Here is a 17,510-nt window from a genome sequence, read left to right as displayed (position 1 = left end):
AGGGGCAGATTCATGGCTTTTAACATATGGTCCTAATTCTTATAGTTTTTAAACAGTCAATCTACATGGACTTCTGGGGAGAAATATGAAGACAGGCTCTTGTTGGGAAAAACTTTTTCTTGGGAAGGAGACTTCGGAATTGCTTATCTAAGGTAGTCTCTGCTTCACATAATCAATGAGATGTTGGAAATTTCCTTCTGATCCAAGTGTTTCTACAAAGCTAAGACTTTAGTGCAGACAGAGATAATCAAGTATCTGCTATCTGAGCTCCAGGAGTGTAGCAATAACAGGACTTAGAGACAAGAAGTGACTCTTTCTTTGGGCTTTTTCTCTCATTCCCTCTCACCACTAGCAGTGCTTCTCCCACAGCCTTCTGCTTTTTAGGTTTTGCAAAGCTGTGGTGAAAGCTTCATCGGTACTCACTCAAATTCTTTCAGGTCTTTCTTACTGTTTATTTGCACTCTTCTGCTGGTTTTGGTGTGCTTTGCCTCCAAAGGTTTCATCTCAAACTCTTCTGATGGTAGCTGTCTTTGCCTGGAACATAATTTATTTAGCCAGTGTCTAATGGATATAGGAATATGAAAGCTCAGCCTCCTTGCCTCATGTCAGGACAACTTGGAGGCATAATTTACATGGAAGCTCCCTGAGGGATCAGGCTGAATCTGTCCTCCATGAGATCTTGCCTGAAGTTGCATCTGGTTTGGTGTCTTTCCTTTCTCTGTCCTGCTTCCCTCACTTCTTTTCTAGTTTCTTCTGTGAGCCCTTTTAAAATAAATCACATGTACATGAAGCCTTAACTTAGAGTCTGCTTCTGGGGAACTCAAGACAGAGAATCACACAATTATTAAAGGGATGTTCATTTAGACAGAAACTTTAAGAATAAAGTTTAAAATGTAATTTAATATATAAACAAAAATACATGAAAAACAACTTAAATACTAAAATAAAGTATGGGTGAATTACTTCATAACATAGACTTGGGAAAAACTTTTCTAGCTATGACTTAAAATCAAGAAGCAATGAAAAGACTGATAGATTCTACTACATAAAAATAAAATTGTCTTGAAAAAAGCTTCATAAGTTAAAAGATGACAAAGTAAAATAAAAAATATTTGCATCTTATATCACAGAAGAACAGCTAATCTTCCTGACACATAAAGATCCATTAAAATTGAAAGGACAGCAAGGATGCACACTCTTGCCACTTCTATTCAACATAGTATTGGAAGTCCACACCATATGAATTAGTCAAGAAAAAGCATCCAAATCAGAAATGAAGAAAAAAAATTGCCTCTGCTGGTAGATGGTGTGATCTTATACACAGAATACTCTAGAGACTCCATAAAAACTGTTACATCTAGCAAATGAATTCAGTAAAGTTGCAGGATACAAAATCAACACACAAAAATCAGTTGGGTTTTCATATACCAACAATGAACTATCTGAGAAAGAAATTAGAAAACCATCCGTTTACAACAGAATCAAAAATAATAAAGTACTTAGAAATAAACTTAACTGAGGAAGTAAAAGACCTGTATATTAAAAACTACAAAACATTGATAAAGGCAATTAAGAAACAAACAAATGGAAAGACAGCTCATGTTCATAGAATGGAAGAATTGGCATTGTTAAATGTCCATATGAACCAAAGTTACCTACAGATTTAATGCAATCCCTATCAAAAATCCAATGGCATTTTTTTTACAGAAATAGAAAAAAACAATTCAGAATTCATATGGAACCACAAAAGTCTATGAATAGCTGAATCAATCTTGAGCAAGAAGAACAAAAATGGAGGCATCAGGCTCCCTGATTTCAAAATATATTACACAGCTACAGCAACCAAAACAGAATGTATGATTGTGACATAAAGACAGTCATATCAACTAATGGAAAAGAATAAAGAGCCAGAAATAAATCCACACATATACATTCAACTGATCTTTGACAAGGACACCAAGAATACACAATGGAGAAATGATAGTCTCTTCAACAAATGGTGCTAAGAAAATTGAATAACTACATGCAAAAGAATAAGATTGACCCTTTATCTTACACCATACACAAAAATCAACTCAAAATGAATTAAAGATTTAAATATAAGATTCAAAACTGTAAAACTCCTAGAATAAAACATAGGTAGAAACCTTCATGACATTGGTCTTGACAGTGATTTCATGAGTATGACACCAAAAGCACAGGCAAAATAAATAAATAAAAATAACAAACAAGTGAGATTACATTAAGTGAAAAACCTTCACAGCGAGAGAAACGTTTAACAGAGTGAAAAGCCAACCTATAGAAAGGGAGAAAATATTTACAAACCATATATCTAATAAGGAGTGAAAGTCACTCAGACATGTCCGACTCTTTGTGGCCCCATGGACTATACAGTCCATGGAACTCTCCAGGACAGAACACTGGAGTAGGTAGCCTTTCTCTTCTCCAAAGGATCTTCCCAACCCAGGGATCGAATCCAGGTCTCCCACATTGCAGGTGGGTTCTTTACCAGCTGAGCCACAAGGGAAGCCCATGAATACTGAAGTGGGTAGCCTATCCCTTCTCCAGCAGATATTCCCGACCCAAAGATGGAAATGGGGTCTCCTGCATTGCAAGCAGATTCTTTACCAACTGAACTATCAGGGAAGCCCAATAAGGAGTTAACATCCAACATATATAAGGTACTTTAACTCAATTATAAAAAAGTGAGTAACACACGTGGAAAAAATGGCCTAAGGACTATTTCCCAATGAAGACATACAAATGGCCAATAAGTATATGAAAAAATGCTCAGCATCACTAATAATCAGGGGAATGTAAATCAAAACCACAGTAAGATATCTCACAACTGTCAGGATGGCTATTATCAAAAAACAAAAGACAACAAATGTTGGTGAGTGTGTGGAAAAATTGGAACCCTTGCACACTGTTGGTGGGAATGCAAAATAGTGTAGTCTCTTTGGAAAACAGTTTGGAGGTTCCTCAAAAGATTAAAAATAGAACTATCATAAGATTCAGCAATCTCATTTCTGGGCATTTATCCAAAGGAAATGAAATTAGGATCTCAAAGAGATATTAGCACTCCTGTGTTTATTGAAGCATTGTTTATAGTAGCCGAGATGTGGACAAACTTAAATGTCAATCAACAGATGAATGGATTTTAAAAAATACGGCCTGTACATACAATGGAATACTATTCAGCCTTTAAAAAGAGGGAAATTTTGCTGTATGTGACAACACAGATGAACCTTGAGGATATTGTGCTAAACAAAATAAACCAGGCACAGAAAGACAAATACTGCATGATTCCACTTATCTGAGGTAGCTAGAATAGCCAAATCCATAAGATCAGAGGGGTTGTGGAAAGGGAGAAATGAACTACTAGTCAGTCGGCATAGTATTTCAGTTAAGATAAATAAGCTCTAAAGATCTGCTGTACAACATCATACCTAAGTCAAGAATAATATAATGTACACTTCAAAATCTGTCAAAAGGTTAGATCTTCTGCAAATGCTCTTATCACAATAAAATAGACACTGAAACATAAATATATATTTTTAAATTGAGAGAAAAGTACCAAAAGCCCAATAGAAAAATGAGAAAAATGACAGAGAAACTGCAGGAAAAGAAAGTGAGATGACCCTTAAACACATGGAAATATGCTTAAAATCAATCAGAATAGGAATATAAATTACTACTATATTCAAACATATTTTAGGTTTATGAAACTGGCAAAAGTGAAATATTTGACAAAAGACCCTGTTTAAGGCTTTGCAGAAACCTATGCTCTCTTCATTGATGGTGGACAGTACAAATGGCACAAGCCCTTTTGTGGGGAACTTGGCGATATCTCATGAAATTAAATATGTACATACTCTTTTACTAAGCAGTACTGAAGATATACTTCTGCAATACTAAATTATATATATATATATATACATATATATATATGTTTATTAGTCACATATTATTTGTAACAACAAAGGCTGAAAACAATGCATGTCTTGTTAATATGGACTGGTTGAATAACCTAGCCACATAATGGAGTACTACACAGTGATAAAGAAAGAATTTAAGACAAACCCTATGAATTGTTATGGAGCAATTTCTAAGAGGTACCTAGTTAAAAAAATCAAGATATAAAACAGTCTATATGGTCTGCTACATCTTGTGTATGAAGGAAGAGAGAAGATCTGGTGTACAGCATCATACCTACAGTCAACAATATTATAACGCACACTTCAAAGTCTGTTAAGAGGTGTACATTAACAGGTATGCATATGTACATCCCACACACACATGAACATGTATAAAACAGCGTGTCTGTATACACACACATTATTTACATTGTATATATTGTAGCATATATATACAATATATAAGATACACACAAACAATATGTAACTATTAATATATATACTTGCTTTTTGCAAAAAACATAAGATGAACAATCAGAAAGTAATAAAAATTGCTATTATGGAGGTATAAATAAATGGGAGAAAGGTATCAAGATGGGATGGAGACTTCTCTGATGATACCTTTCTATGTAGTTCTCACTTTTGAAATATGTATTAATATTCTGCATATTCAAAAATAAAATTACATCAAAAAAGGAGAAAAATAAAATCCTAATATTGACCATAAAAAACAGATGAACTTTGCTATAAGTCAAATTGATGGTATAACCAGAGAAATCAAGAATTACAAATTATTTCAAGTGACTTTTGAATACATTTCTCTGACTCCAATAAACTATACATTTAGCAGCATACATTATAAAGATGAAAAGAACTGCAAAGAAGTTTTTTTTAACTTTACTTAGTTGGTTTACTGTTAATACTATCAGTGTCATTTGAATACAGTTTAGAATAATGTAATTTGACAATTTGATCATGAATTATAAAATTGTTATATTTTATTTTAACAGGAACTTTTAAAAAAATGTAGAAGACCATAATGATATTCAAAGAGAGAAGGGGAGGGACAGAGAGAGGAAGGGAGGGAGAGAGGAAGGGAAGAAAGCTCTTCTATGCAGAAGAATATCAGCTAATAAAGTGCAAAAGAAAGGATATAATTAACAAGTCAACATTTTGAATGTTCTCTAATAATAACCAATTCAAGCAAAGATCATCAATATATGCTAAAATGTCATTAAGTGAAAATTTGCTAGGGAACAGGATATCTTCACGATGCCAAAGTATTCATCACAGATTTCTTATTAATTATGATAAGAAAAATGTGATTTTACAATGGGAAGATCCAGCACTAAACCACCTTCACTAAGCTATCAAACTTAGCATAACCAATAGAGGGCCAACCTGACAGTATCTGCCCCTTTGTGTGATGTAATATGAAGTACACAGCATTATAAATTCTTAAGAAATCTTCTTGTCAAATCTGTTGAACTTGATTCTAATCAATCCTTAACCTAACTTACAGTCTACAAGGAAAACAGTGGAGGGAGGAACAAATTAAATGAACTTAAGAGGAAATGATCATGCGAATCCAAAATGCAGAATAGGACAGTTGTCCTGGAAGTGAAAGTGTTAGTCGTTCAGTCATATCTGACTGTTTGAGACCCTGTGGACTGTAACCAGCCAGCCTCCTCTATCTATGGAATTCTCCAGGCAAGAATACTGGAGTGGGCTGCCACTCTCTCTTCCAAGGGATCTTCCAGACCCAGGGATTGAACCCATGTCTCTTAAGTCTCCTGCATTAGCAGATGGGTTCTTAACCACAAGTGCCACCTGCATTTCTCTAATAATAAGTGATATTGAGCACAAGCTGCTTGAGTGTCCCCACAGCATGGAAGCTAACTTGCCCTAGAAAGAATGATCTAAGAAAGAAAGTGAGCACAGAAAGACTTAGTCTCTGAAGTTACACAGAGGTACTTTTGCTTTATTCTATACATTAGAAATGAATCACTAAGTGCAGCCCACACTTATGGGGAGGGTAATTAGGCTTTGCCTCCTAAAACCAGCAGTATTAAAGAATTTGTAGATAAACTTTAAAACAACTATAAATATGGATGGAATACTGAAAGATATGTTAAAATTATTGTTAATTTTCTTAGGTTTGATAATTTAGAAATTTGTCATTTTAAGGAGATATGTGCAGAATTTAGGGTTGAAGTGTCATAATGTCAAGTAAAAGAAAAAGATGAAACAAATATGGAAAAATATTTGCATTTATTGAGTCTGGAAGGAGAGTATATGGATGTTCATTGAATCATTCTCTCAACATCTTTCTATGTTTAAAATTTTTACAGTAAAAAATGGGCACTAAGTATTACAAAGCATTGTGCCTAACATGTACTAGATTTGGGAGTGGCAAGCAAGACTGATGACAAGTTAGGCAGCAGGCACAGACTCACAAGTGCCAAAACAGTTAGAGGTAGTGAGTAGAAGGAAAAGAGTGAGGATATAAGTTGAGAGGTTGGATGCAGGAGGGGAAGGGTGAAGAGTGAAGCAAAGTGTGAGGAGGTATGAAGTTATAGAGGGAGTATAGAAATAGTCAACCCTAATTTTAAAAATTGGGCCCCCATTGTAATGGCCACTTTTATTTATTTATTTTTTCCATTTATTTTTATTAGTTGGAGGCTAATTACTTTACAATATTGTAGTGGTTTTTGCCATACATTGACATGAATCAGCTATGGATTTACATGTGTTCCCCATCCCGATCCCCCTTCCTGCCTCCCTCCCCATCCCATCCCTCTGGGTTCTTCCCAGTGCACCAGCCCTGAGCACTTGTCTCATCCATCCAACCTGGGCTAGTGATCTGTTTCACCCTTGATAGTATACTTGTTTCAATGGCCACTTTAAAAAAATGTTACTGGAGTATAGTTGATTTACAATGTTGTATTAGTTTCAAGTGAACAGCAAAGTGATTCAGTTATACATATATATATATATATATATATATATATATATATATATACACATACACATTTATCCTTTTTCAAATTCTTTACCCATATCAGTTATTACAGAATATTGAGTAGAGTTTGCTGTGCTATACAGTAAGTCCTTGTTGGTTATCTATTTTATATATAGAACTGTGTTTATGTTAATCTCAAGGTCCTAATTTTCCTCCCCCTCCCTGTGTTTCCCTTTTGGTAATCACAAGTTTGCTTTAGAAGTCTGTGATTCTGTTTTTGTTTTATAAATAAGTTCATTTCTATGATTTTTAAAAATTAGATTCCACATATGAAAGTTATCATATTTGTCTTTGTCTGACTTCACTTAATATGATAATCTCTAGGTCCATCCATGTGGCTGCAAATGGCATGATTTTGTTCTCTTTATATGGCTTAGTAATATTCCATTGTTTATGTGGACCACATCTTTATCCATTCCTCTGCTGATAAAAATTTAGGTTAGGTCCATGTAATGGCCACTTAAAAATATCCCAATTTGTTGAAACTTTGATGAGGGGCAAACTATTTACATAGCTTCAAAGTATCTCTCCATAAATGTCATATTCATTCCAATGGGAAAAATAGTGACTTTACAGTTGACAAACCTGGAGGACCCCAGCTTCGTCAAATGATCAAAGTTTAACATGACCAAAATTAAGATAAACCTTGTCACATGCCTCCTGATATATATGAGGTATTAGAAATGGCACAACGTTATTTAACTAGTATTGCTGCCAAAAATTCTGACATGAATCCAATCATAAGTAAAAATCAGACAAACCTAAATTGAGGAACTTCTACAAAATAACTGGCTTGCACTCTGCATGGTGATTTAAAAAACGTTAAGGAGCTATTCTAACTGAAGGAGATGGGGAAGACATGGCAACCAAATGCAATGCATGATTCTGAATCGCATACTGGATTAGGAAAAAATTAAATATCTATAAAGGTTATTATTGAAACAATTGTGAATTTGAAGTGTGGAGTACATAACAGCATTGCATCAATGGTAAATTTCCCAATTTTGATTGTTGTACTTTCCTGATTTTGACTGTGCTTAATTGAGAGAATGTCCTTGATCTTAGGAAGTGTACATCAAGTATTTGGTAAAGGGACTTGATGTTGCCAATTTACTTTCATTTGAGAGTTTTTAGTTCAAGAAATTATGTACATACACAGAAAGAGGGGGAAAAATGACAGGTGGAACAAAATGTGAACAATTGGTGAGTCTGTGTAAAGGATGTAGGAGAGATAGTCACATTATTTTTGCAATTTGAAATTAAGTCAAGTGAAAATTTAGCAATAAAAAGTTATCCACCCCCCCACCAAATCCACCTTTTCAGTATGTGCAACATTTCAGAGCAGACCAGATGGAAGTGCCACTCTCTGTGCTCAAATACTAACCCGAGGATAGGATTCAGAGTGATTAGAAGACAAAAAGGTCCAGCCCCGAATAACAAATCAATCTGTCAATGACACATGGTTTGCAAAATCCAAATGTCTCTAGTTTTGGTCATTAAAAATCACAGGTATTTTAACTGTGCAAAGAGAATGGATGGTGTTCTAGATGCCTAATAATAAATGCTAAGACCAGGTAAGAAGTCACAGCTCAGCTTGGATTGATTGGTCCTTAGAGAAGTCTAGTATCTACACACAGTCTAGTATCTACACACAAAGAGGTTAGTCCCCCAATGCAGAGGCAGGAGCGTTCTCCTGAATAAAGGGGGCCAAGGGTGCCAGGAGGCCACAGCGCCTCTCACTTGGACCAGCAGCATCAGGCCTCTGCAGCCACCTCATTAACACATCATTCAGAAGAGTCCATTCTACGTGAGTGTTTCCCAGAAAAATGGATTATTTTTGTCCCTTTAAAATTCATAAATGCTGCCCAGAAAGCCCCAGGTTTCCTGTAATGTCTATTAAAAATTCCAGATAGGTCCAATCCCCACTATTTCCACTAAGAGAAATAAAATAGTAACACTAAATTACGCTGGTTCTTTCTTAGATGATGTACCCAGTGGAGAGAAGGTGTAATATTGGATTGAATCTGCAGTCTCTCAGCATCATTACTAAAATACCTGATAGTCTCTTAAAATTGTAATATATTTCTTTCTCTTAAAACTGAAATTCAAGAAAACCATTTCAATTATTAGAGTTTGTTTTTTTCTTTTAAATGTTAAAACTAAAAGAGTTTACTATAATAGGGAATGTTTGATGAGGTTGGCTTTGATTCCCGAACTATTGTTTAAGGCCATAAAGCTACTTTTATTTCAGAGTTATCTTATATTTCATAGGAAGGAAGGAAATTAATATTTATTGGCTGCCTACTATGTGCTAGGCATTGCAGTATTTCATTTCATCCACAGTTTAGCTCATTCCATACTCAGAGGGAAAATAAAGAAAACAGTAAAGCAATTGTTTTTATTAGAGAGAAATAATGTCAGTACCATTTTGTGAATACAAATTCTGGACCTATACATGCCAACATATTTTCACACATATTCTGTGGCATCTAAGTATTCATATTCCCCTGAGTTATTTTTGTCAGTGAGAATTTCTTACTGCAACTATTTTTCCATTCTTCATTTTCTGATGGTTTCTTCTTTTTATGGAGGAGAATACTTACCATATTATATCAGTGAGGCAGATTGTGTCATATTTTCTCCTTTTCACTTAAAGACAATGTAAAAGCATTGCAGAAAGTTTGGCAAAATGATGGGAGGGGCATCCAAAAATCTTACCATCCTGTAACAATAATGCTTTACAATTCTGTGTACTGCCTTCAAGCCTTTGTTCATAGTTACACTTTTTTACATAGTTGCAATAAAAGTGTATGTGCCACTGAGGGCTTTTTACTTACCTTCTGAATATCTTAACCATAGAGTTGTCAAATTTTCAATATTACAATTCTTAGTGCCTGAGATAGTCAATCAAGTGGCCATAGCATAATTTCTTTGTGTGCCTCTACCATTAAATAACTATATTGTTCCCTATTTTTCAACCTTATGTAACTTGCATCAAAAATATCCTTACCTGTAAAGCATTTACTGTCTTTCCAGATTGTTTCCCTTAAGATAAAATCCTATGACATATGAGCACTTTTATGGCAAATGACTTCTCTAGTAAAATTGCTTTCTGAAAGTACTGTAATCAAATGACCTTTCCTCATCAAGTGTGTTCCGGAGCTCCCGCATTCTCCTCAGCACTTGTTCAGTACTTGATTATTTCAATCCTAGTGCTTTGGGGCTCATTTAGTAGATAAAACATCATGTCATTTAGCTTCCTATGTTATCTTCTATTTAACATTTTTTTTTAAACTTAAAAGGTTTATTTCTTTTTAGAGCAGTTGTAGGTTCTCAGCAAAATGAAGAGAAAATTTTTCCAGGTACCCTCTGCCCCCACACATGCATAGCCTCTGCCATTATCAACATCTTCCCATAGATTGTACACTTGTTACAACTGATAAACCTACAGTGAGATACCATCACCCTGAATCCATAGTTACATTAAGATCTTCTCTTGGTGTTGTCCATTTGTTTGGACAAATATATAATGACATCTATCCACCATTAGAGTATCATACAGAGTACTTTCACTGCCCTAAAAGTCCTTTGTGCTCTGCCTATTCATCCCTCACCCTTCTCAATCCTGGGCAACCACTGATCTCACTATCACCGTAGCTTTGCTTTTTCCAGAACATCATATAGTCACAGTCACATACTGATACTGTGAAAGTGTTGGTTGCTCAGTCATGTCCGACTCTTTGCAAAGCCATGGACTGTAGCCCGCCAGGCTCCTCTGTCCATGGAATTCTCCAGGCAACAATACTGAAGTGGGTACCATTCCCTTCTCCAGGGGATCTTCTGAACCCAGGGATCAAACCTAGGTCTTCCACATTGCAGCTGGATTCTTTATTGTCTGAGCCACCAGGGAAGCCCCAGAATGTCATATAGTTGCAATCATACTGTATGTAGCCTGTTCAGTTTGGCTTCTTTCACTTACTAATATGCATTTACGACTTCACTATGTCTTTTCATGGCTTGATCACTCATTTCTTTTTAGCATTAATATCCCATTGCCTGGATGAACCAGTTTATTTACCCATTCACCTACTGAAGGACATCTTGGTTGCTTCCAAGCTTGGGCAATTATGAAAGAGGCTACTATAAACATCTGCATGCAGGGTTTTGTGTAGACATTCTATTTGATTTTTATCTGCATGTCTTCAGGTGTAATCAAGATGAAACAATTCACCTCATGTGTATTTACTAAAGTAGTTCATTTCTGTGCAAATTTTCTTTTTCCTTTTTCTGTCTTTTCTATTGATATCTTCATGTTTTGTGTTTTGACCAATTTCTACTTTTTTGTTTTAAAGCTAATATCCCTGAAAATTATTACCTGAAACATTCTCCTCAATATGTGGCTTGTTATTTAATTTGTTTGTCAAAATGATGATCTTGATGTTTATCTGGTTGAATCTATCTTTTCTTTTGTGCTTTCTCCTAATGCTTTAAAGTTTTTAAAGTCATCTCTCCCCCAGATACTTAAAAATATTCAGCTTTATGTTTTTACTTAATCTGTTAATATATTCATAATTTTTTGCTGAATTCTGTGAAATTCTTTTAAGTTTATCTTTTGTGTTATCTATAATCATATCTACTTCTAGATTTTCCATTCTATTCCGCTGATCAGTGTCTGCTGTTCTTCTACTAGCACATTCTTTATATTATTGTTGCTTATAAATAGGCATTTTTATTGTCTGTAATAGGGTCTGCATTAGCTTGGGCTGCTATGACAAAATATGACAGAAGGAGTGGGTTAAACAGACACTTCTCAAGGTTCTAGAGGCTGGGAAGTGTACTATTAAGCTCAGTTCCCAGTGAGGGTTCTCTTCCTGACTTGGAGATGTCTGCCATCTTGCTGTGTCCTCACATGGTAAAGAGAGTGTGAGCTCTCTGGTGTCTTTTCTTATAAGGACACTATTCCTATCAGATCAGAGCCTCACCCTTGTGAACTCATTTAACCTTAATTACCTCCTTACCCTAAATACAGTCATACTGGGGCTCACAAACAGCAACATATAAATTTGTGCAGGACACAATTCCCCCATATCAGGGTGAAATATCCCAGTAAGCATCCAGTCTAAGTATGTTCTTGACCCTATAATTCCTGAACACTGTAAGTCATAATAGCCAGCGATGACCTCAAGAGCAACTTTTCTGATCATCATCTTAGATCCTCATCCTTAGGTCTTACATTACTGCTCTAACCTCTGGCACTATACCACAACTCCCATGGTTTGATTTTGAATCTCAGCAACCCTGTATAATTCTAGGTCTCCAATCCATTCTTCCTTAGAGCCTCCTGTGGCCTCAAATGGAAATCTTCACTGAGTCATCATCAGGTCAGCCCCCAGCTCCCTACATATCTAGGGTTTCTTCTCAAAAGGATGAGACACATAATGGTTTCACATTCACTTTCCAGTTACACATTGACTCATAATACAGGCCTCTGTGATAACTTTATCTCTACTAAGTGTGGTTTAGGTCAGTATAATGGGTGTGTATTTCAGGCTTCTTTTTTTTAAATAATTAGTTAGAAATTTAATTATATGATAAAATTATATAATCATGTGTTAATATATTTACATTATATGGGATTAATATGTTAATATATTGATGTGTGCATATTTTTTTCATTTATTTTTATTAGTTGGAGGCTAATTACTTTACAATATTGTAGTGGTTTTTGCCATACATTGACATGAATCAGCCATGGATTTACAGTGTTCCCCATCCCGATCCCCCCTCCCACCTCCCTCTCCATCAGGATGGGGCTTCCCATAAGAAAGAGGTCACTAAAATTGGTACTATCTGCATGTAATATTCTTCTGCCACATGTCCCCAATACTGTTCTCTTACTCTAGTTGCTCTTTCACATCCTTTTTGGGGAGGCTGGTATTCTTCTCAGTGTTACACTTCCATATCTGGGTGGACACTCATGGGATGGCCTACTAACTGATCATGTCACCATGGTGACAAAGACTTTTTCCTTAAGTGTCAGACTCTTCCTCAAAGGCCTATGGAAAATCTGGATCATTTTTTTTTTTTTTTTGGAATGAAGGGCTTCAGTAAAAAATTCATTCACTCACAGAAAGTGTAACTTGGTCTTTCGTTTTTCATTATAAGGAATCTCTTAAAATAGTAGTTGAGACTGAATATTTGGCCAGGGACTGTCTTAATTTGTTCCTCTAGCCTCAGCACTTAATGCAGTACCTGGTACATAATAGATGCATAACAAATATTTATGGAAGGCAAGGAAGCAAGGAAGAAGAGTTAAATTTAAACCTGGGAGCTTAGATCAACTTTTGATTTTATTGTTAAAGTAATTTGTTGGCTTCATGAATGTATGACTCCTTCAATTTAGATACGATAAGATGCTGCTCACAGGAATAAAATTCCGAGCCCCAGGATCGTTCTTCCAGTGATTTGGCCAGAAGTGTGCTTCACAGCAGATGAATCTATTAGAGATCTCTGCCTAAAACCTAAAAGAGGGTGAGTGAAAGTCACTCAGTCGTGTCCAACTCTGTGACCCCATGGACTATACAGCCCATGGAATTCTCCAGGACAGAATACTGGAATGGGTAGCTGTTCCCTTCTCCAGGGGATCACCCCAACCCAGGGGTCGAACCCAGGTCTCCCACATTGCAGGTGGATTCTTTATCAGCCGAGCCACCAGGGAAGCCCCAAACATGGTAGGGGGATTTTATTCATTCTTCCATTCTACAGGTATCTAATGTAGTTCCAAAGAGAAGAAGAAGCAATATGCCTGCATAAGACAGGAACAGAAGCTATGGATGTTCAAAGAAAAGTAACACTGAAATTGATGTTGTACCTGTATTTTTAAAGGTATAATGACCTTAAATATCATGAAAACAGTGATGATTTGTGATAAGAAATTTACTCTTATCTCCTAACTCCCAAAATTGGATCTTAAAAGTCATAGGATTAGTATTTCCACAACTTTAAAAAAAAGAAAGCAGCATCGTGTTATTCTGATACATCACTTAGAAATTGTAATTTATGGGGTGGGGATTCAGGAGTGAAATTAATGTCAATTCTCATCAAATTTGTACTGTCTGAAATTTGTTTTACAAGTCTCTCTTATCTGGAACAGCTTTCCTGCATCATTCTACCTCATTGCTTCCCATTTTAAAATTAATCTTTTGTTTTGTGTCTGTACTTTGTATTAGTAATTTCTCTTGTCTTCTGTTATTAAGTCTGTGTGGTTTTAGGGACAGTCTACTTGAAAGGTATATTAAGAAAAAGTTTTATGGCTGGAGCAGTACACTCCTGGAGCAAAGCAACCTGTGCCACCTAACCAACAGACTGTAGAACATTTTCAGCATTTTGTTTGGGATTCTTAAGAATTCTTAAGAATGTTGTCCTAAGGACTTGGCATCACTTGACATCAGTTTGAACAAATTCTGGGAGACTGTAATGGACAGAGAAGTCTGGTGTGCTGCTGTCCGTGGGGTTGCAAAGAGTTGGACATGATTGAGCGACTGAACAACAACAAAAGGATTTGGTATGGTCCTTACTCTGAGAGGATAAAGACTCCTAAAAAGAACAAACAGACATTCATCGAATTTCATGCATACAAAGATACGAAGATGCTGCAGTCTAATCTTGAGGGTTCCAAGGTACCAAAGAGAGGACATGCACAAGCACAGCTCTTCTCTAACTTCAATGTGCACATAAATTACCTGGGGTTTGTGTTAAATACAGATTATAATCCAGTAGATCTGAAGTGAGGCCTGAATTCTGTATTTCTAATCTGCTTTCAGGTGATGCTTTTGCTGATGATCCATGGATCACACTCTAGGAGAAGGCTCTCTGTAAATACAATGCCTAATGAGGCTATTTTATGACTTGTTTATTTATATCCTCTTTTTTCCAAGAAAAAAATCATTGCCATTTATAAAGCTACAGGCAATAAAACAAGATTAAAAAATAAAATAAAGGAAGAAATTGAAGTGAAAGGGGATAAAGTAGGAAAGGAAAAAAGCATAAGTCTGGGAGGATCAGTTGACATAAGAAATGCAAATCTTTGTGCCTTGAACAATTGCTAGAGAGAAAATATTTCTGTGCTTTTAAATAAACAAAACAAATGAAAAATGACCTGTTACAAGTCTTACAGTGTTTGTGAGATTAAACCTTCCTAGTGCTCAGCAGAAGCAACTAGCACTGAGCACCAGGGGCATCATTTCCTGTGGGTAACCATGTAAGAGGCTCAGGGTGAAGTCGTAAGCAATATCCTTCTACATGTTCTAAGAGGAAATAGGATACTAAAGTCTTAGTTTTAATTTTTTAAATGATGTATCCATCTGTGTAGGCCAATGGCATAGTGCCCATGTGTAGATTTATGACTCTCTGATGCTCTGGCTTGTATCAAGGATAAGATTTAGGATCTCTAGGATGGAAGGACTGCATATCCTTTAGTACGGATTATTTATATAGACAAAAATCATATATACATATGAAGCTCAGGAAAAATTTCTGTAACAAGATGCATAATATGGAATTATTTTATTCAAAGCTGAGGACAAGTCTTCCACTAAGCACAGCCCTCAAGATTTGCTAAGATGTAGATCAACTGGTCCTTCAATTATCCACTCTATCACACATCTCCAGAATACATATGAGAAAGCTGGATAGTTGCTAGTATGATTGTTGAAGGGAATTTACAGAGAAGAAGAGAAATGTGGCATTTTCTCCCCACCCCTACCTTTGTGGGGAAGGATAGGAGTTTCCTCCTGCCCAGTCAATTTTGGAGTCTCAAGAGAAGCATTTGGTGAGGGACTGCTTTCTAAAAAGGGAGCCATAGACTCTCACAGACTTGCCTAATGCTGTTTCTAGAATTTTCTACATAGTAGAGTGCTAGTAAATGTTTAACAACCTACCTCCGGAAAGGGGATGAGGGTGGGGGAAGCCCTGATTTGTATCATTTGCTGAATTCTGTGCTGTAAATATTTCCATCATGGCCAATTTCAGGCTACAAACCTGAAGTTACTGATATGACTTCACAACTGAAGTTGTAAAGAGATGTGTACAATCAGCTTGCATCTCCAAATACCACTGAGTTGAGGTTAATTCCATGTTTCTACAATAATGGCCTCCAATCTATGCCTTTTTGTAGATTCCTTCAACATCAGCTCTGGGTTTGATCATATGACTTGCTTTCAGTTATGGGAAATCAAATGAGACACAAGCAGAAACTTAGAAAGTCCCTGTGCCTTGTCTTTTCCCTTCTTGGAATGCTTCATCCCATAAAGAAGCCTGGGGTTGCCTACTGGAGGATGAGGGATCACTTGGAGATATGTGGCCCAGCCAATACCCAACACCAACTGCCAGACATGTGAGTAAAATCATCTTAGACCATCTAGCTCCAGTCAATGAACAATATAAAGTTCTTACCTTCATAGAGCTTACATTCTAGTATTGGGGAAAGATATTAATAAACCAGGTAAATACATAATAAAATATCAATGAGAAGTGCTCAGATGAAAACAAACATTTACTTTCTGATACCACTCCACTGAGTGAAAGAGTATCACATCATTACTCCGGGTGAAAGTACAGGCTTTCCACTGAACTTCCATTGATCCCCAGGTGGAAGTGGCTCCTTGTTATTCCTTGGTGAGGGTGAGTGTGCACGGGTGCTCAGCTGCTCAGTTCCATGTGACTCTTTGTGACCCTATGGACTGTAGCCCACCACGCTTCTCCCTCCATGGGATTCTCTAGGCAAGAACACTGGAATGGGTTGTCATTTCCTCCTCCAGGGAATCTTCCTGACCCAGGGATTGAACTCCTATCTCCTGCACTGCAAGCAGATTCTTTACCACTTGAGCCATCTGGGAAGCCCTCAGTGAGGGCAAGGAGCCAAAACTGCAGGTGAGGAGAGGATAGCAGAGGAGCAAAGGAAGGTAGAGATGCTAGCTTTCATCAGGTCCTAACACTTCCCAAGCAATCTTGAGACAAGTTAAATATTCAACACAAGGAAGGTAGATGGTGACATATTCATAAAATGGAATGCTATTCATCAATGGCCACAAATAAATGATAGCTATATGTATCAATATAGATGAATCCCAAGAATATAATGTGCCAAATAAAAAGCAAGTCACAGAAGAAGATATATACTGTGTTTCTAATTATATAAAGCTTGAAAACAGGCAAAACTAAACAAAGTGTGTTTTAGGGATACCTAAGTGGGTCTAAATGAAAAGCTATAAAGAGCAATAAAGGAATGATTAACAAAATTGAAGACAATAGTTGATTCTGAAAGAAAGAATGGAGTATGACTGGTGAGAGGTGTATAGAAGCCTTCAAAAGTATAAGCCATGGCTGATTCATGTCAATGTATGGCAAAAACCACTACAATATTGTAAAGTAATTAGCCTCCAACTAATAAAAATAAATGGAAGAAAAAAAAAAAAGTATAAGTAATGTTCCAGTTCAGCAGAACCACATGGGGAATTTGGTAAAAACAAACACAAAACAAAACCAGAAAAACCTGAGTTCTATGCTACTTC

The 17,510-nt window shown here is 36.3% G+C and overlaps 1 long non-coding RNA gene across 2 annotated transcripts in view; it reads left to right on the top strand.

Moving 5' to 3' along the window:
- LOC122435299 overlaps nt 1-17,510 on the top strand; it is a 53,856-nt gene that overhangs the window by 27,372 nt on the left and 8,974 nt on the right. The window contains exon 1 of one of the 2 annotated variants that reach the window (XR_006267629.1): nt 16,137-16,333. The exons of the other annotated variant lie outside the window; for it this stretch is intronic. This is a non-coding gene — a long non-coding RNA (uncharacterized LOC122435299). Of the gene's footprint in view, nt 1-16,136; nt 16,334-17,510 lie in introns of those variants that run through there. 2 annotated transcript variants of the gene reach the window in all.

The sequence above is a fragment of the Cervus canadensis genome, chromosome X, assembly GCF_019320065.1.
Source record: "Cervus canadensis isolate Bull #8, Minnesota chromosome X, ASM1932006v1, whole genome shotgun sequence".
Lineage (NCBI taxonomy): Eukaryota > Metazoa > Chordata > Mammalia > Artiodactyla > Cervidae > Cervus > Cervus canadensis.
Note: the sequence above shows the minus strand (reverse complement) of the source record. Positions and strands in the feature narration are given on the sequence as shown.